This window comes from Vanessa atalanta, chromosome 7, assembly GCF_905147765.1.
Source record: "Vanessa atalanta chromosome 7, ilVanAtal1.2, whole genome shotgun sequence".
Lineage (NCBI taxonomy): Eukaryota > Metazoa > Arthropoda > Insecta > Lepidoptera > Nymphalidae > Vanessa > Vanessa atalanta.
Window position 1 is genome coordinate 13,139,025 of NC_061877.1, and position 22,824 is coordinate 13,161,848.

The window sequence follows — 22,824 nt, forward strand, 5'->3', positions numbered from 1 at the left end:
TTATTTGCTAATAACGTGCTAGCACAAAGAAGTGTTATGTGCGTCAGATATTTGAGTTATGACGCTTCGCAATAAATAATAAGTCACTACCCATTGTTATTAACTAAGCGGCTCTAGTCCACCATATTCCGAAACACCATATTTCATGCAAAGGAATCTATTCGCCTTCAAGCCTCACTATATTTTTACAAGCTTCAAATAATGCCACAGATGAAAATATTCAGTAGGATGATAATACAACTGCTGTTTAAAATTGAATTTAAACTACTGACGATTAACTTCTGGTTCTTATACATCGATGCGTAACTTCTTTCGTTGAACATTATAATTTTCTTGATTACTTTCGACATATTATGTTGAAGTATGAAGCTATTTATGTTTCTATTTTGAAATTATTTTATATTAAAATATATAAGATTACTGATTTTTTTATTGATTTATTATTTTATTTTTCTGGCAACATATTTAAAAAGAAACGGACGTTTTTTTATATCTGAAAAGATGAGAATATATACCCGGTGTTAGGGCTTTCTGCAAGCATGTTTTCGTTTGAAGGGTAGTGAGCCAGTATTACTACAGGCACAAGGGACATAGTCTTAGCTCACAATGTTGGAGGGGCATTGGCGATGTAATAAATGGTAATTATTTCTTACAGCACCAATGTCTATAGTTAGTGGTGAACTTACCACCAGGTGGCTAATTTGCCAATAATACCTACGCCGACCTAAAACATAAAAAAAAACTACTAAAAATATCAATTTAATACAGTCTATTCTAAAGGCTTTTAACATAGTTCTATCTATTACGATATATAGATTTATAAATATTTAGAAAATAAAAATCTACTCAAGTTGATAACAGTTTTAAATATTCAAAGATTTATTGTATTATTTTGGACTTCTCGTAATTTATGATAAGCTGTTGTCTCCATTCTGTGACAGCGTCGGTTATCACGCCTGTTAAAGAGATTTATTGTTTCTTAGCGTTTATTAGCGTAGATATTTATCAGAGATACTTAAAGATATTACTGAGAGGGCAATGCGTGAAAAACTGTTCAAATCTCGTAAATCACACGGTATTTAGGCTGGCAATCTTGTTAATAGGACTAGTTACTATAGAAAATAAATAAAAATAACTAAAGAGATAGAAAAGAAATACTTTTCGAATGTATTCATATGGGATGCTTTGCCAGCGAAGCGAAGGAAAAAATATAAATCCTAAAAACAAAATTACTACAAGATTTTCATATTTCTATCGTTTCAACTGATTTCGACTCGATCCTTGAACTAGAATTCCAAGCGTTATACTATATACATTACAATTATATCATTATGTATAAGAAATAAAATAATATAAGTCTTGTCAACCTTGTGTAATTTAATTAAGTGCAGGAAATTAAAAAGTTTTTATTATCATTATCTCGGCATTTGGTTATTCTTCCCTTGTATTCAAATACCTCTAAAGACTCCCACTTAGTTCTGTCTTTTCCTATGCGCATCCACTCTGGACCTGCTATTGTCTTAAAGTCATATTTCTATCGTTTTAATTGTCTTGTTCTACATTATTTTGGTTTAAATCAACTTAAATATCCAAAAAAATCTTTACCAACTTAATAAATGTACTTATCGGAATTATAAAAATTACTAATTACATTTTGATAACATCATAGTAGTCCAGAAGAAGTACGTAAGTACTACCAGACTAACGTGTTAGTCAAAGAATAGGTAGACGTATCCGTCTCCGTCAGTTATCTGTTGCTTGTCTTACGTATACACGAATGAAGTCATATACTAATATCCGTTGTCATCGCAATAAATGGTCAAGTACCCACAGTATTAATTACAAGCATAGAATATGACTCCCATTACACGCTAAGAGAATCCCGCCTACAAATCGCCTGTAAATAAATTGATATACATCAAAATAGCTTGATACTTGGATTTATAATACTGATCCTGCCCCTTTGTCAAGCTATTTCGAGTCTACGTACCTGATACAAAAAGTTAGACTTAAATTAGTCCTTAAACTTATGAATTTATGATTCAATTTAAAATAATTATGACTCATTTTCATTTCGTCTCATATAATAAAAATAAATTACTAGTATGCCTAGTTGTAAACAAAGATAATCTTTCCAACGAAATAAAGCAGATACAAAAAACAAAATAAAATAAAAAAAGTTTTTTTTTTAATAAATTTAATTTAGGTCATTACTAAGTAAAATCAAAAAGACCCAGAGATTAATCAAATTAAGAATTGAAATCAATTCAAAAACAGTTTGCCGCCTTTATTATTTTACATTTTCATTCATATTTATTTTAAAAAATTATGATGACTATATAAATCTACTGTAAAATATTGCTTATGATTGTAATATCACGTGTTGCATACCATAATGGTAATGTGAAAATATATAAGTCAATACGAGAAAAAGACTAATCTCACAGGCGCATGCGCACAGTAAAACAGGTTGTCAGTGTAGGTGTGAGAGGTGTAAATACGAATAAATCTAGAAGGAAAGTCTAGATTGTTCACGTTCTTGAACTTTCGCCAATTGTTGCTTGTTGATGATCGCTATTACCTTGATTAACTATGTTTTCTTATCTATCAGCAGCTGAAAAGAATCTCTCACAATACAATTCGTATGTAACATATTTTTGGAACTCTTAAAATACGCGTTTAATGACGGGGAAATACTTTATTGAACGAAGTCGTTTAATTTTCTCAGTAATATATTTTGATTTTATTTATGCTTAAGAGTCTCGAAATCAATATTTGATTCGTATAATTGTTGTCATGTAAGTAATTAATCGTTATCTAGTTTTACATAAATCATAAAGAATTAACACACCATCAGGTGTATCACTTTCCACGTTCAAATGAGTCGCGCTACATTTTTCAGGTCATTGATCCACCTGGACTATTAATAGCTTAAACTATTTAACGTTCAATTGGATTTATTAACATATTTTAATAGGAATTTTAAAAGTATGCCCGTATGCGTAGGTTGCGTCAAGATTACGTTAATCGCCGGAGCCACCGCTTTAATTGTAGAAAGAAACAATTGCCACAAAAATTCGGCTTTAATTCCAATTTATATATTTATGTTGTTGAAGTTACTACAACCTTGAAGTATAACAACTCACTGTCTCATCTGTGACAAGAGAGCCGGCTCATTTGACGTCCAGAAGAGAATTGTGATACAATGCATAATTCCTTCTAACATTCTTGCCAATATTTGATAAACGCAGTGTGGATTTACCCAGTATTTAGTATTATTTTTATAAATACCTTTGTAGTCGAAGTAATATCTTGATATGAATTTAAAGAAACCCTTTTTGAAATTAAGTCAATATATAAATTTAATTGCACGACGCATTGCACAATTCAGGTATTCACCGCCGGTAGCGTTACTGCGAAGTATCGTTTTCAGGAAGCGAGCGTCCGGTGGCGATATGAAAGACTCTTTATGAGCGCTGGAGATGCGGATGTGATGCGGATAAGATGCTGTTTTTGGCATGTGCTTGTACTAGATCTGTAATTGAAATATCTATATGATAACGCACTGCGTGACTTTGTCCGCTTCGATATGTATTATTAAATTAAGTTGTAGGTAAACAATATATAATTTGAGTTTGTACTGATGCTTTTTTTATTTCTTATATTGTCAACGAGAAACACGGAGAATATCCGTTACGAAATCAACGAGGCACTAAACGTTAAATACCTTTCAGATAATACTATTTACGAAACAAAATTAAATTGCGATAAGTACTTGCAAAAACCTGATAAATAACAATAATTAAAAAAAAAAAAACAATCTAAATTTCACGTTCAGTGATCAGATTCCATTCATTACACCATTAAACATCAATACGTCAACAATCATGGAATCTTAGATGAAGTATTCCTTGGATATATTGGATAACCTTGATTTTACCTGTAACTCTGTGGTAGTGACTTACTCGCTTTTACGTCTACGTCATATAGGTACTTAACGTGTGTTCCTACGCTTCAACGACTTCTTATCAACTAAAACACAATCAGTTTCAACTGACCATGAAATTCGTAGAGGTATAAATTAGCTACCAAACCAAAAAAATAACTAACAAAGAAGACAGAACTCGAAATTGAATCATAATATTCAAAATCAACCATGAAAGACGCCCATAAGGTTTGTTTCTCAAAAAGATGACCAGATATAATCATTCACGAATTCGAACTTGTAAAATAATCACTGAGTTTTACGATAAAAATTTTTGTTTGTTATTTATCTCGTGAATTAATGAAATGCTAATTTAATTGGTGGTAGGGTTTTAAGGGGTACCCTCTCATCGCATATTCTACCACTGCAATACTTAGTATTCCAGTTTGAAGGATGAATGAGCCAGTGTAACTAGAGGCACAAAGGACATAACATCTTAGCACCCAAGTTTGGCAGCTCATTTGCGATATAAGGAATACTTAATAGGGACCACACCAAATATTAACTAATCCTTATTGTCGTTATTCCGTATTGTTTGTTGTTTGTTGGTAACAGTCACCATTCCAACCGCCTTGCATATTATACTTGCATTAGATCTGCGCTCTGATATAAGCTCCAAATCTTGATTCAAAGGAGAGGGGAATTTTTTAAGAAATAGGACATATACAGCCTCTAACTTTTTACTTCTACTTCAAAAATATAATTCGTGGAATATTATAGTCGAAACGTATTAATAATTAACGAGTAACATTACCCGTTCGGTACCCGACATCCGGCGTATGAAGGGGCCTCTGTCCTACTGATTAGAACGCAATGAAGCGAGAGTACAATTTTTTTACAACTCCCGCTTTGAGGTAAGGCGGGGTTAATGAACTCTCTGTTGAGCTAATTAGTTATTGAATATATATCCCGCATTACTAATCATCAAATTAACGAAAGCTTGAATTGTAAGAAAAACAGTCTTGTCAAGAAGTCAATAGTCTTTTTTTATAATAGCTGGATGGGCAAATATCCATCTGATAGTAAGAGGCCACACCATTGTCCATATACATTAGCGTTGCACAATCTGTTAACCAATCCTTACATAGCCAATGCATCGCCAACCTTGGGAACTAAAATGTTATGCTAGTAACAATACCTCACACACCCTGTCAACCGAAACACAATAATAAATATAATTTTTGGCGGTAGTATAGGTGGTACCACCCACTCATGCGCATTTACACAAAGATCTATTATCAATGAATTTTATTATAAGTTATTTCTTAATCCAAAAAAAAATAATTTAATAATTTACCAAAAGTGATTTAACTATACATATATATTCATTTGGTTTCGTCCCATTTTGTTGACCAATAGCGTGTCATAGGATATTCTATAACCATTATCAATAAACAGACTATTTCACGCAGATTTCTTTGTTCCAAATCAGTCTCCGATATTTGCGCGCCCAAACAAACAAACTCCTACTGTTTAATATTAGTATACATTATTATTATATATAAAGTTTTTTACTCCGAAGGAATCCCGAGACATTTTTGCATGTAAGCTTATGATCATTAGAACATTCCGAGGCGATACGCAAACGAGTCATTGAACTGACGGACTTCTAAATATTTTTAATAAAAATATACGAAAATAGTTACGAGTAACCTCTTTGAATTGTACGGATTATTATCGGACGAAAAAAAGAAGGTCATGATGGTATTAAAATATATTTATGTATGTAGGTGAATATATCAAGGTGACGTTTTATTAAGAATATAAATTTAATTTATAATGTCCATTACTCCAGGTATCATATGGAGGTAAAATTAATTCGATGGATAACTTTAACATTACGACAAAGGATAGTTAAAGGACAAACATACGCTTTAAAGTATGTTTATTCATTGTTAATCACGGATTTGGTCTAGTAGCTTATCAGACTATAGACTCCGCTGTCATGACTACAACGAACAAACAAAAAAATGGGCCACGGTACACTTGGCACTCCAAATAATAACCACCGAACATAATATACAAGACACTGTATATACATATACCAATATATATAGTGCTCAGTTACAACTGTTAAAGCTTTATAAATAGTGATGAGTATGATACACCTATACTAACAAAACACCAAAATCAATCAAAAAAATGATACAACAAACAAAAGTACTAAAGTCTAACGTGTAACTGTAAAATACGTTCACGGAATATCCAGTATCGATGCGTCCTACTTACCGTCCGTCTGTTTTAACTAGATCATCGGTTTCTAGGAAACAGCGTTATGTTGTATAAAAAGTCAATGTCTCCGGTTTAATGCATTAATTAAAAGAATCGGACAAATCCGTGAACCAGATGTTCATAATTAATAGTCGGACTTTACTGTGATATTTGATGTTTCGTGATCACCTCTGCACATAGAGATACAATAATAAATCATTACATAGTAGTATATTATCTACTAGCTGATTTTACCGTCGCGAAATTTATAAAATACAAATTTCCAACCCCCGTTTTACCCCCTTACGGGTGGAGTTTCGTAAAATCTGTTCTTAAGGGGTGTCTACACCATATAAGGAACCTACCTGATAAATTCCAAGTTTGTACGTGTTATAGTTTCTAATATCTCGTGATTAATCTGTGAGTGGTATTTCGATTTTATATATGTCACCGTAAAATTGTATAGTAAATACCGTTAGATTATAATATATCGTAAAGTGCGTAATTTCAGGTAAATTATAAACATTAACCTAACTTAACCGAAATATCATAAAACATCGAAATTTTTGACGTTTTATTTTGATTTAATCACCGTTCACAATATTTCGGCAGTCTACAATCTCGCGAGATAGATTACAATCTAGTACATATTTACATTCCTAACGTGTCACCAACCTTGGGAATAAAGATGATGACCCTTATACTTGTAGTTACACTGGCTCACGTATCTAAACTGGAACACGACAACTTAGTATTTCTATGTGGCAGCAGAAAATTCAATTCATTCAGTTTGAACTTGAATATAAAACAATTTTCGTAAAGTTAACATTATCATTATCTTTTTCTTCTTATTTATATAGTTAGTTAAGCGTGTAAGCTTTATAAAAAATTAACATAGTTTCATGTTTACCAATCCTTCTCGAGTTTGAGTTTACGTACCCGTTACCCACTACTAATTTGAGACTCGAGACACTTTAAATCTATCATATTGATAAATTGTCAAATCAACAATCAATATTATAGAAATATTTTACTTTTTTTTAATTGCATTTGTTGGCGGACGAGCATATGGGCCACCTGATGGTAAGTGGTCACCACCGCCCATAGACAAAGGCGCTGTAAGAAATATTAACCATTCCTTACATCACCTATGCGCCACCAACCTTGGGAACTAAGATGTTATGTCCCTTGTGCCTGTGATTACACTGGCTCACTCACCCTTCTAACCGGAACACAACAATACAGTGTGTTGTTATTTGGCGGTAGAATATCTAGAATAGAATAGATGAGTGGGTGGTACCTACCCAGACGGGCTTGCACAAAGCCCTACCACCAAGGACTTTACTTACTTTTAAACTAAACATAGTTTCCATATTAGGCATTTTTAACATTACTACTTAACGATTCAAAAGTGTTTTTATGAGCCGAACTAAATAAAGAATATTTTGATTTCGATTTTAGTTTAACTCTAATTACCTATAAAGAAAGAGAGAATAGTAACAAAAGTGGAATTATTTTTACAAAGTTAGGATGAGTTAAATCTAACTGAAAAAAAATTAAATTTCATAAATAATATCTTATTATAAAATCTATATAGAACATAGAACTAGAACAGACAGATTAAAAATAATGATTTGTCTCCTAAATTACGATTCAACTATATTAAAAACGCGCCAGTCGTGCTGGGTTAAATTATTTGTCCCCAGGTGAGGCCAGGTGGGGCGTCGGCGATTATTATTAAATGATTGTGATATCCGCGGGGTCAATGACTCATTGTGCTTCCCGAGATTCTATGGGGAAACCCCACACTGTCCAAACGATGCTGGAAATAAAATAAATTATATAATTCGTTGGTTATTTAATATAGGAAGAGTAATGAAATCACAGTGTTATTTGAAACTTATTTTTTAACGTTTCAGTTATTGTAAGCGTGTTATTAGATAAGGTTATAGTAAAACTTACGTTTTTAATTTAATGATTATTGCATAGGAACAAACGTTACGTTGAATATTTTTATTAAAATATAAAGCAATTTATTTTTTTTTAAATTATAAATACAAAAACCATTTCTTTTTTACATAAATTTACGAAATAATGTTGGTAAAAGATCCCTTGAAAACTAAAATTTGTAGAGTCCTAGTACTCCTACTTGTCGCTAGATGGCGCTAGCTGTATATTACCATGATAACGATATTTTTTTGTATTTGTTGAAAGTAAATTATTATATATTTTTTTAATTAGATAATTAATTATAAATTTGAAAAAATGCATAATTACTACCAAGAAAATGTAATAAAATACTAACATAATAAAACTTGAATCGGATTGGTAAATATTAACAATTAAGATTTAGGATACATATTTATCAAAATATCCAAATAAATACATTATTATGTAATGAGGTGATTAATAGCGAATTATTATAAGGCTTACTAACATATCCGAATTCATTTTCTAATGTTTATAAAAGGTTCGTGTAATTTATGTAGGTACTTACTTACCTCCGCGAGTAAGACGTTCTACTCCTTCAAATTCATTCAAATAATTATTAATTATATGCAAATAAATAATTACAAACAAATAACAACATCTATTTCTATTATTATTTTAATAATAAAATAATATTAACTACACGTAGTTTGTTACTACAAACATTCAAGGTTCTAAAATAATAATATTAGTATGTAATTATTTTATTTTATTTATATATATTTAAATAATAAAATCGATCAATTATTTTTATAAAGGAAGTATAGTAAACAACAATGTAAACAGCATCGCATAATATATACCTAATTAGTGAAGTGAAGTCTGGCAGTTACTTAAGTCCATTAAATTACTTATATTATATTTATCTACCAACCTATATCTTAAAAACTAGTCATTAAAAGAAGAAGGCAATTAATCTTATCTACCTAATTAAACAATAATTATACCTTAAATATAACTATAGTAATATTTTTATACTTGTAAAGCGACTTCTGCTAAAAACCGGTATAAAAATAAAAACATCTAACGATATTAAGGAAAAACATTTCGAAACCGCATTAGTGTTACATTTTTTAGGTTCTTATTCCACGAATAACATACGGACAGACCAATTTATCAGCTAAATATTAATGACCTCAATTCAAACAAAAATAGCCTTTAAGTTCTTTGTAATAGATATTACGCTTATTTTAATTTTAAATGGGTATCAAAATATTGACGTAAATCCGAGTTATTGAATTTTGAATTTTATTGCAGTGTTATAAGACTCAATATTAACTTAATTAGAGAATTGTGAGGATGACTTTAAAGGGCCCGCAGTTACCTGAGGAGGTGGGCCATGTGTATTATGGATATTGTTTCGTAATGGCCGCCGAAGATATGAGATGTGTATTCAAATTAAAGAATTTTAAGCTTTATTGTCTTGAAAATAACGGTTTTATTAATGTATTTTTTGTCATACAGTGTTAATTTTTTGTATGTATAATAATATATTAACGTGTGATATATTTTTAATATATTTTTAAATACATATTTTGTTATAAATGAACTTTAAACTCATTTTATTTTATGCTTTTTGATATCATTCACCTTTTTATAAGTACTTTATGGTATATTATTTGTTTGTAAAATAAAATTTAATATATATCTACTTAATATATAAAAAAATTAATTAATGTTACATGAAATCGATTAAAAATAGAAAGAAGACAAAATACGTAATTTAAAAATAAAGACACAGAACTTAGAAAGTAAGACAAAAATCAATTGGCTTAAAACTCAAAACCTAAAATCATTTAGTCTACATTTAGGTACTTATTGAGTACCAAATTAATACGATTGGTTTGGTAAAAACAATAACCTCCTTACTTCGAAAAAAAAGCTTAAGTATTTTGTATCTCAGATAAAGATTTTTTTTTTTTAAATACGGAAAGATTAGAAGCCCATGACCACTGCTGGAAGGCCACACAATCAACAGTTCAAAACCACAGTTTCTGTCAACAGAGCATATCTATTGTTTGAAAATAATAAAATTCATCAATTCCCAATTCTCACTCGATATTTTTGTCATAATTGAAACTATTGTTGAAATAAATCCGAGATTAAACTCAAGTAAACCCCGCACACGGCGCTTATAGTTAATAAAAAGTGTGCAGTCATCAATTTACATAGAATCCATACGAAACAAGGTGGTCATTCATTTGATTGTAGAAACCTTACAATGTTTCAAATAGCTCTGAGGAACGTCTGTCTGTGAGGCTCTTTAATTACTTTTTTATTTAACAAACTAGTACATTGTATTTTATATTCTTTTAAAGATGGTTGTATTGATGTACCGTTTAGCAAAGTGGTTACAAGTAGCTTTTGTCTTTGTTTGATCATGTGTTCAATCTTGGACAAGTATTAGGTATATGTATGTTTTTCTGTTTTATTGGACTCGTTTATTATTATTATCCAGATGATAAAAAAGAGTATATTTTATAAATAACTGTAGCTATTTAACTAAAATAATTTATCTCAAATGTTGGATAAGAGTACCTGCTGAGTTTCTTACTGAGAATTACTTCTCGCTATAATCTAAATCCCGAACCAGTGGTAACTTTGCTGTAAATATAATATAGTTCTGTAAAATAACGATCTATTGTGTTTGTAAAAGCCTCCTTGAATAAAGTATATCTTGATTTCGATTCAATCACATTATTAGAAGATTTAACTTATTGTACCTATTTAAGTTAGATGTAAACTAAGAATTATTTTTTCAAATAAAACAAAAAACATAACGGAGTTTGTTTTGAAAGATAAGATACTTTATTCAAATAATAATTATAAATATGATCACAGTTGCAGACAAAGCACACAATTTAAACAACAGCCTGTATAATGTAGTGTACTGTATACAGCTCTCGAGTGTGAACAATACACGCGGGTGTGGGATAAACACCTCGGCCACACGGGCTCGCATATGCAGCGATGACGTCAGCGACAACCTGTCGCCCGCGCCGTGTAATTAAACCCGTCCCGGATAGTGATGTCACACCAGTTATCGACAATATTTGATTTATGAGATCGACTATTACAAATATTCATAATGAATTCGTTCAAATTGTAAGTGATACTACCAACATAGAGATATATCAGTTATATAATATTTAATGTAATCGAAAAACTAAGAGTGTCAGTAGTTACTATCATACGAAAATTGACAATTGAAATGTACATGTTATGTACATGTATCTTTTTTTTTGCAATGTTTCTTCTACTGCTATTTGGAAGCAACTAAGGGTAGTTAAATAAGAACCAATAAAATATATACTTACTTTTTATTTGGCAGTAGCGTTTTACGCAAGCCCATCTGGGTATGTACCACCCACACATCACAAATTATACCGCCAAGCAGCAATACTTAGTATTATTATGTTCTGGTTTGAAGGTCACACTGGCTAGTGTAACTACAGGCACAAAGAACATATTATCTTAGCATCCAAGGTTGATAGCGCATTAGCGACGTAAGGAATGACTATATTCCAGGACCACTTACCATCAGATGTCCCATAATTGGCCACCTATATTATAATAGAAATACTTAATGAAAATATTAATTGTTTTACCTAAATCATAATATTTTAATTCTAGCGTGTCTTTATGTATCTATACCCCATCGATATGTCCTTGCACATTAATTATGCCGCACTAGCGTCGACCCCCGCGGCACCTCGTTTTATTAAGGCGCGTTTTTTGTGCGGACACACGTGCTCGCCATACCTCGCCCGTCTCGGGATAAAGTTCTTTGGTTTATATACGTACTTATCATTATACAAGTACGTGCGTTTGATATCAGATATTGATTACTTGATTCAAGACTCTATTGACATTCGAGAATTAGTTTGACACAATGATTTTCTATTAGTCATCCATATTGAAATTTTATTTAGGTAATATGGTTGGGCATTTTTTGTTCCCAACCTTTGGCTTTGATGTTAACAATAAAAACTAATTTCTTACTGATATGTATATTATCTTTTTAACTCCTAAAGTAAATTTGCTGGACAAATTCTTACCCTCACCTTGAGAAGACTTTGAGCCATCGCTGTAATTCGATTGATAGCTATTTGGCAGAACTCATGATGTTTTTCTTCACGGGATTGAAACCAATTTTCGGTTAAGATTCAACAGAGTCAGCTCAAAGTTAAAGTATAAAAATGGTGTAATAAACTACACAGCGAAAGCTGCAGGCAGTCACTCGTGTTATGTACACAAAGTAATCTGTCACATCCTCGTACCTATGATCCTACTTTTTCTAAAGGTTGAATTCGTCGCTTTTCCGAAACAGAAGGGGTATGAAAGCATACGTAACGAAAAGCACTGATTACCAAGCCCGCTTTTTGTCAACTTCAGCGGATTTCATATTCAGTTCGTGAATAAAAAAAGGTGTTGAGAGTTTTTCGGCAAGTCGAAATGAATTCACGCAGCCGGTTCGCTACGTGAACGAATTTGGACAAAAAAGTGACCGACACGGCGCGGAACTGGGCAACTAATAAACTAGTCGGTGGACGATAGTACTCACGTTAACTACAAGCGCTCATAGGCCAGTAGCTGGCTTATGTTGCTGCAGATCATAAGCATAGGTTTGAATCCTAAGAATTTTCCCAATTTATTTATTTTTTGTCAAATAGTTCTCAGTGCGATGTTGACGACGTTGTACACGTGTCTTGGAAATCGCTCCAAAGCGAAGTCGCGTTCTGTGATCTCTTAGTGTTCGTATCTTATCGTACAATATTATAACTTCTGTCTATTAATAATAAAATGTGTCCTGCATTGTGAGACTTGTATTTGAGAGCAGCCGTCGTAGTCAGAAATCTTACTCAAAGTTAACCCCAATCCGCTGGACTGGCCTCGTGTATTGGAACAGGTTCATATCCAGTAGGTATATTAAGATCCGGTAAAAAATTATGTATTAAATTTAGAGTATTATATTATGGATGAAAAAGTATCCCTTTGGACAAATAGTATTAAAAATCAGTCGTTGCTTGCAAGAATGTGGACGTATACTCACAGTGGTCACCTCGAGCTACAATTGTAATCTTTATACACAATAACTATTAAAATTTGAACACAATATTATAAAATCAATGTGATACGAATAGCGAACCCTTGTACTAAGTAATTCATAGGTACATTAGTCCATATTTAACTTCGCTGTGACCTGCTTTTCACTTAGAGGCTTTGACGGGCAACTCGGCGTGACGTCATCAAAGCGGGTAATTGTCGTGACGTCAGCGGACCGCGACACCGTCAGGTCAGTGTGCATAATAAACGAGTAGTTTCAGTGTGAGGGATGTTTGGACATTTTGTCTTTCATATTGGAAAAGCTAAAGGCGTAATAGTTACGAAATTGCATTGAGTGGATCCCTCGCGTTTAATAAGCTTACTCGTACACATTTATTGAACAATAAATAGAATTACTAAAAACCATCATCAAAGCGATATATATATATATATATATATATATTTAAGCTAATAGAACCACTTAGCCTGTTGGGTGTAGGTAAGAAGATATGTATCTACTCTTTAAACTACTCGACACCAAAGGAGTTTAGATTGTTGCATAAGCCTGTAATGGAATACAGTTTATGTACTTAATGTATTCAGCTACCACCGAACTGTTATAATTCGTGTAGGAGGTAACACGAGAACCTACTACGAACTAATTTGGGAATACATCGTGGATTCTACGAAATATCTATTTTTGTTCATTAAAACAGTGTCCATCAAAAACTGAATCTACATTATATATAATAATATCCTAGGGTTAGTTCGTCGTATATTACCGACAAGTTCGCACAATTGAAACCACCTTCCGATCGTTGCCGCCGATATTTTTACAGCTCCTAACTTCCTTTGACATAGTTATATTCGTTTTATTCCCGCTATAAGATTGCAGTTTGCAATAAAATAGTTAGGGAATATGACGTCGGGAGATTGGAAAAGTTCAGTCGTTTATGATACCGAAGTTTAGGCGATTTGTTGCCGAACGTACCTACCGTACAAGGATGTCTTGGAATTAATGAAAGACAGCTCTGAATTAAATTCGACGTTGAACCGTTTTAAGATACATCATTCACATTAGGGAGTATTTTTTAGTAAACTACATAATTCCCGTGACTCGAAACATACGCATCGATGTTCTTGCGACTTAACTCTTAATATAATTTTTATGACATAGGTAGGAGGACGGAGATATGGGCCGCCTTATGGTCACCATCTCTATAGACATTGGTGCTGTAAAAAATACTGCAACATACATCTCATTCACTCTACTAACCTTAACTAAGATGGTCCATCCTCTCATCAGATATTCTGTCGCTCAACAGCAAACATTTGTAATTTTTTGTTCCGTTTTGATGGCTGAGTGATCCATTGTGAACTACTGGCACAGGGGACATAATGTCTTAGTTCCCAAGGTTGATGGCGCATTAGGTAATTATGAAAGGAACTTTATTATTTCTTAGTAGGTATCTGCTAATGTTTATGGTATTTGGTGATCACTTACCATCAGGTGGCCCACCATAACTATATCAGAAAACAAATCCTTTCTTGTATTTTATTGTCTAAGTAGTCTTTAAAACGAATCATAATAATGTTTTAAAAAATATGTTACACATATAAACTCCCAACCATTCTTCAAAATCCATCTAACCCAGTGAGTTATCCTGGTCATGATACCTATATATTATATTAAAGTACATTTCATGAAAACGAACAGAATTTACGAAGCTTGTTAAGCCCGAGGACTCGCTATGTCTAATTTTCCGGTTTCGCCCGCACAGATTGCGGCTCGCCCGACGGGAATTCGCGTTTATTCTTCGTATAAAGCATTTATCTACGAGGACTGGAGGTAATATAGGACATTTTGTACTGGAACTCTAATTATATTTTAAGACTTGCCTCGACGTTGGTCTAGTTTTTAAGGCTGGCTGTTGAGGATGGCTGTTGCAGTTGGGTTAGCTGCTTAGTAATTCCATTTAACCTGATTCCTTCTGCTTTTTGTTTTCAATGATGTAGCCACAAAAACTTTATCAGGTCACACACCCAGAGGTCAGTGGTGGTATTATAAATATTATTTTTAGTCAAAAGATTTCGCCAGGCACGGGCTTGAAGTCAGGACTTCGAGATCTGCTTATAAATAAGCCACTAGACTAACGGGGCAGTCAGTGTGAGGTCTATAAGAAAATAGATCTTACTTGTTAATAATACAGTTTTATCTCAATTTAAAAGCGACCATCTCGTAATAGTCTATTAGCATTGTTAAGTTGAGTGTAGCGTCGTGCCGGCGCCTACCGCGTTTACATACTGTGGTGTCACCTAGTAGACATTATTGGATTTTCTATCCTGTTGACAATACAACGATTTTCACACACCTGCCTGTATTTTTGCTACGTAAGACGAAATTATCAGTTATGGAGTACCTATATTAGAACTCAATTTCGCAAGTAACCGAGCCAATATAAAAAAAGTCAAATAAAAAATTACTTAGGTAGGTATCAATTACATACCTACTTACCTATAACACTTTACAACTCATCATATTGATATTTTAAATGCGTACACTGCGTACCGAGACAACCAACCTTGATCATTGACAATTACCAATTTTTTTATGAGCAAATTTTACTATTGGGTACTTATTATTAAAATAATAACTATTTGAAATCAAAATACATATTTAAAAAATAAAAAACGTCTTACGGATCAAAAAAGCTCATTATTCGCATTAAAAATTCTGAACCTTAAATACAAGAATGGAAGCGAACGTCACGGAGCGGGTTCTGTACAAGTTGCATCGCTCGTTAAAACTTCCACGGCTTTCTTTAGTTTACCTTTAAACTATTCCACTCGTGCTCGGAATATATTTTAAATTATAATGGATATTATTATAGACTAGTTTTACGATTATTTTGCTTACAATGTTTCTGACATTTGTGTATTCATGTATGGATATCATGATATCGGTATTGCGTCTAATAAAAAGAGTTCTTGGTGCCGACAAGGTAACGTAAACTACATATGGATGCGTCAATTAGATTGTTAACCTTTAGGTAATTAAAAAAAATCCTGTTGAAGAATCGTTATTCGATATTTGTACGCGACAATCAGGACTAGCAAACTACTGACGACATAATTATTACTGTGCACAAGTTTTTGTGCAATCACAAGTGAACTCTCTCATCTGTGTTTACTTTAACTAACAGTACAATAACACTTCAGTGCAATAACAGCGTGCAAATTTTCCACTGCTAGGCTAAAGCTCTCCCATTATAAAGGTTTGGAGCTAATTAGGTCACGCAGCTACAATCCAAGTTGGTAAACTTACGGAAGATTGCATTGAAATAAGACACATGCCGCCATTTAGGCTCATGATCTACTACTAGATAGAGATCAGATCAGCACAGCAAACTTTCTATTGTCTAACTGCTGAGAAGTACCTACTTCCTGACTGTGCAATATAATTCAATAATTGACCCCACCCAAGATTTTGTATCCCAAACCTCAGAATATGCAACCTTATAATCTTTCCACTAGACCATCGAGCAGATAAATAACATATTACGGAGGTGTTTATTAACAACACCTTTTAAAAGCAACTACAGTGCCGCGGTGAAGTTTTTTGGAATTGAGCCAAAAGATCGTGAGTTTTGTGTAAATAATAACAAACTTTGCCCTACAAGTTTTCTTCTCGAATGTATTTTTCCTTTTAATTATTTTATATTAAATTGTCATGGAATAATACAATGTTTCACTTGCTTCAATATTATCTAAAGAAAAAACAAAGTTTAGAAGTATATGATAAAAAATAATGACAAAGGATATTCCACGCTAATCCTAAGCTGATTACAAATAGGTACCTATAGGTAGGTACGGTACTAAATTTTATCGTAATGTACGTACCTATATCACGAGATGAGTTAAGGGTAATAAAAAATTGTTTCCACTGACTTGAACTCCCAACCTTGGTTAAAGTCAATATAATAAGTTACAGTAGATACCTACCTATAGCAGGGGTTTATCTAATGTCTTTTACATAGAATAGGTAGTCATTTACTTACTTTTACTCATTACATACCTACATTTTAATTAGTCTTATATAATTAGATATTTAAATTACCTACTATTGATGTAGAAAATATACCTACCTAACGTCTTTAAAATTTTTCTGCTTGAAAAATTTTAATGAAACTGGACGTAGTGATAGTTTGACTTTGTTCCAGTAATTCAAGGTCTTCAAGGTGTTCAAGGTAATTCAGGTCAAGGATGTATCCCTCTAGATAACCAAAGTCACGGTATTTTACGTGCCACGCCGTCGTGGACACTCATAAATATTAAAAAAATATATAACACGGCGCCAACTTTTACATAATTATATTCGAATCTTCATTTAAAGCATAAATAAAACATTATTATAATTCTCCAATTTGATGAAAAACATTATATTAAATCATAAAACCTTCATTTACAATCTACGGACCGCCGTTCTCGTTCCATCGTCTCCCTCCCACCACCTCGCCCGCTGTAATCTACCCCCCCTCCGCTTATATACGGCCTTAGGTGCGCTCCAAGGTAGATATTACGTAGAAACCTAGGTTATATAGACGGGAGAATTATTAAGTTATTTTTAATGGAAATTGTGATCGTAGAATATTACTAGTTAATTTAACTTTTATTATTAAGCAGTGTCGCTTATTCTAAAGGTTAAGTTAGTACATAAAGTAGGTATGTTGTAAAAGAAGACTTTAATAATCGTGCAAGAGTATCGTAGAATAAATGTTTCGTTTCTTTCATCAGCAGCGTTACCAATAACGTTATGGGTATACACCAAGCTATTTAAATAGATGAATAAAAATCCATTCAAATAACAAATAATTCACTTATAAATATGCTAACGTATATAAACGACTATATATCTAGTGACGTAATACCCGCGCGGAAACAACCTACATTACGGGCGAGCGCTGCGTGACCCACTTTCAGACCAATACCTGAGACGTTTGCACCTGTCAGGTGCGACTGCGATACGCCATTGGAAGAGCCAACCACGTGCCTCAGCCAACCCGTAATAACCTGCACCTTAGTTCAGGTGCGCACAGGTGAAAATCCACCGCCTTCGCTCAGACCACGCCCTGTTTTATCGAGCTGCGCACCTGCGCTGCGCGGTGATTGGCCGAAAGGTGCACACAGGTATCACACAGGTGTAATTGTTACCTACAGCAGTCGTTGTCCGTTCACCTGTCGAGGTGGTCGGTTCGTGCGTCGTTCGGTTGGTGTATAGAGTGGGTGGTGGCGTGAAAAATTGTGCGCATGTGTTGGTACGATTGATGTTTTCTTGAGGTGATCTAAATTTAGGGAAGGTGCCGCGCCCTTGTGAGGAGGTCAGTGGGAGTTATGTTGCTCGATTGATTTGTTTTATGAACATGTTTATATTATTATTAGTGTTTGTATATCTCATCATTAATATATTATAAATTTTTATTTATATCTAACCCGAATAAAATATGATTCTAATTTAAATTAACCTATTTAAATTTATATAGGTAAGGTTACTTATACGTACGTGAGTATTTAAATTACAAACTTTATCAATTATGTACTTTAGTACCACTCATCGTTTTACAAATATCACATATTCCAAGCGAAAGCAAGCAATTAGTAACTAAGTATATCAATATTATAAGTAGGTTAACCTACCTAGTTATATAATAAGGCAGATTACCTACGACGACGACTACCTACTAGTGTTATGTGTGGCGCGGCACTAAACTGATGATTATTTGTAACATATCTAATCGAAACATTTTTAATACTTTTGTTTCATTAAATCCGACACCTTAATAATGAACACGAGACGCGCTAATCATAACGACGTAATTATAACAAAGGACTCGAATCATGTTCGTGAAATCAGAATCTAAAATTTTCGTTCAAATAAATTGAACAAAATTAAACCAAAACAAAGAATATAAGCAACAAACAAACTGTAAGCTAATTAGAAAACCGTAAATAAAAAATGAAAATGTCAATTAATCTACCTCTCAGCGTTGCCCCACTCAATCTTCTTTCATAATTACAGTGGCTTCTCCCGCAGCCCCCTCCCCCCTCTCCGAGCGCGCCTCATTACCTAGGACTTTAGGTAGTCTAGCTACGCTTTAGTGCTCAGTAATTAGGTACCTAGGGACGGCATTACCTCGGTTTAATGGTTTCTTTGCATCTTTTGTTAGCGTTTAATGAGAAAATTGTTCATTTTGGTATTATGTGTCGTTTTACTTGTATTATTATATCTGAAACTAAGTAATTATTTCATCCAAATGTAGCCTTTATTATGAGGTACGTACGTTATCTATTTTTTGTATAAAACGTATTGAAAATTGTGAAAAATGATTAATCATAATCGGTTCTTGTCGGATCAGAGATTTTTCTTTTCGTCGTCTACATTAAATAAAATAATTTTAATTCGTCACTACGCTACTGATGACTCGACTCATTGCCCATGACTTAGCCCGGGTAGCACCGAAAAGATAGATATATTACGTACCTACGTTTATTGTCGTGGACTTTTAGCAATTCAAAGACACAAATTATGTATAATTTATTTTCATTTAAGTTTAAGGATTACTGCGGACTCCCTTGTAGCTCTCAGACGATATGATTCGTTTTGACTCAAATGTCGAATATTATAATAACATTATCTTATTTGTATATAAATGAGAATTAAAGCCACAGTTTATAACTGTCCCACTAATGGACTGATTCTCCTCTCCCACATAATAGGTTTGGTGCTTATTCCACCACACTGCTCAAATGCGGGTTCGTGGATGCACATGTAAAAAATTAATGTGTAGGTAGGTATATGGATTCAAAGATCACACGTTGAAATACAGGCCAGTAATCTACTACTTCGTTTAAATTTGTGATTTTAATTTATTCGACAATAATTTATTGAAATTGAGAATTTTATTTTGTTAAAAAACTTTTCATTCTTACGCAATTTGATGAGACTTTTATGTACGTATATTATTTTATATATAACAGATATTATTGCGACGTAAGATCTCACTCTTCTACATTTTATATGGCAATTAAAAATGCAAAACAAATGTAGCTTAAACATACCTAACTACTATATCGCTGTGGTCATGGAATAAGCTACATGACTTCCCATCAGTAGTCGTAAGAGAATATCTCTGATATTTCTCTCTTTACAGAATTCTAATATTTTTACGCTACATTTTATTTTAAAGGCTATTAATCACATATGAAATTCAAATTCAAATCTATTAGGCAATAAAATAAACAAAATGTACTCGTTTATTTGTTTCTATGTAAAATACATCTACGAACAGTGGCTTGTAAATGTAACATTAAACAAAACGCGTTGCAGTTGAATGCGACATAAAGCTAGCAGCGTAATAACAATCCGAGCTTCACCTACTTACAACTCTTTCCTTGCACACGACGTTTACTTTCAGCCACTCGTAAAAGGACGGTGAAGGTCAGGACTTAGTAGTGGCGGAAAGCGGATTCGTTTCGTTTATTCATATAAACAACGACTCTTTCTGCTTGGCTATTATATTCTGACATATTCATGTTTCGAGCATATTTACGTTCTCAAATTATGGGACCACACATCAGTCATTGCTTAAACAAGTCGTCAAGTTATTTATTTTCTTTAGTCCTTGTAATGTTCAGTAAGGTGTTTTAAATTTAAGAGTGTGTGACGTCAATATTTCAAACTTTAACGTTTGTTTTACCTTTTATATATTATATTCGATTACCTTTTCAACGTTATCATACCGTTTTATTTCCAACGCTCGACTATATTATAAAGATTCTCGTTGTCAGTAACTAACTGACGCGTATTCCGACCTCGGAGTTGACTCGACTTTAATATAATAATGTATGGAGTAGAGTCTAAGCAATATTAGAATATATTTTTTATATTAACTATCCAGGTCCATGTTCAGAATAAAGAGTGACAGTGAGAGACATAATTTTATCAAATGGATTATTTTATAGGAAACATATAAAATAGACAAAGTTTTTTTAATTTAATACAATTATGTACACAGCCTTAAGATATTATATAAAATATATCGCAATAAATAGTACATTTACATAAAAAACGCTATCGCAGCCGCTCCGCTTATAAGCTGGTGCTACCTTAGAAGCAAGGCTTCATCTGTAACTCGATTTGCAGCTGTGAATACTGCTCAATTTGTGGCTCATCCACCTTCACTTGCATGCGCCCAGTAATTTTACTTCTATTCTATGCTTAACTAACTGTAGTAAGTCGGACGAGGCATTCAGATTCACTTAGTTGCACATCTATAATTCGACACCTAACTATAAAGCTATTTCTCTGTGCTAGTGCTTCGTGCAAGCCAGTAAGAGTAGATCCATCTACTCATATTTATTATTAGCAGCAACTATAATGCATCGTACGAACAACGCTTGTGTTTCTGTTTGAATTTTGAAGCCAGTGTAATAAGAGATACTCGGAACATTAGATACATCTTAGTTAATTTTTCTTACAGGTCCGATGTCTACGGCATACGTGTCCTCTTACCATTCAATTGTTACCAAATATTTGACGATAACCTTATTACGAGAAAGTCAAAGAATAAAAAATATATTCCTCATTTCTTCATTCATTGCCATCATCGCCATCACCCATTTGAATATTTGATGGGAAGAGTAGATACATATTAAGCGCATATTATATACTAGTTGTCGCCCGTAGCTTCGCTCGTTTTAGGGGTTGGTTGTCATGTGTTAGGCAAAAAAAAAAGCCTATATCCTTCCATGGAGTTCAAGTTTGCTTCATAACAAATTTCGTCGAATTCGATTCATTGGTTTGGCAGTGAAAGAGCAACAGACAGACAGAGTTACTTGCGCATTTATAATATTAGTATAGACCTACGTCATATAATATGATTCAGGTAACAATCGCGGCCGTAAGATATAGGAAGAGAGTAATATTTGTAAAAAATCAAACGATATGAACGTAGTCCAAACTATTTCATTAATCGCTCGAGATTACATTTGTAAACTAATATTCAAACCAAAATGTCATACTCGAAGCTATATTCTGATGTAAGCGAATACGCTGAACGAGTGCTCCCCGTTTGTCTGTTTGTCTGGCGTGTTTGGCGAACCTCTTGAATGTACGGACGAGTTTCCTGGTGGACATATTCTTTTGGTTTAAATTATAAGCGGAGCGATTTATTCTAACTTTAACGAAATTGTAACATGTTAATTAATTTTTAAATGTCAATCGAACATGTCTGTGCTAATTGGAAAAAAAAACCCTTTATTATTCGGCTTTCGTTTGCTCTGGTCGTAGCTTTAATGATCAGACGTGGACACGCCACGTGACTAAATCTCGACAATCAAGCATCCCTGAAGTCTATGATGCAAATATCTTGTTTAGTTACTCTCGTGTGCTACTAATAACGTAATTTCACTTGCAGAGTCACAATCAATAGTTACATAATACATGAAGCTGAACAACAAGATTATTAAGGAAGATTTTCAACATGTCCTTTTTGATGATACAATTTAATTCGCGACTCATATTATTCGTACTAGTT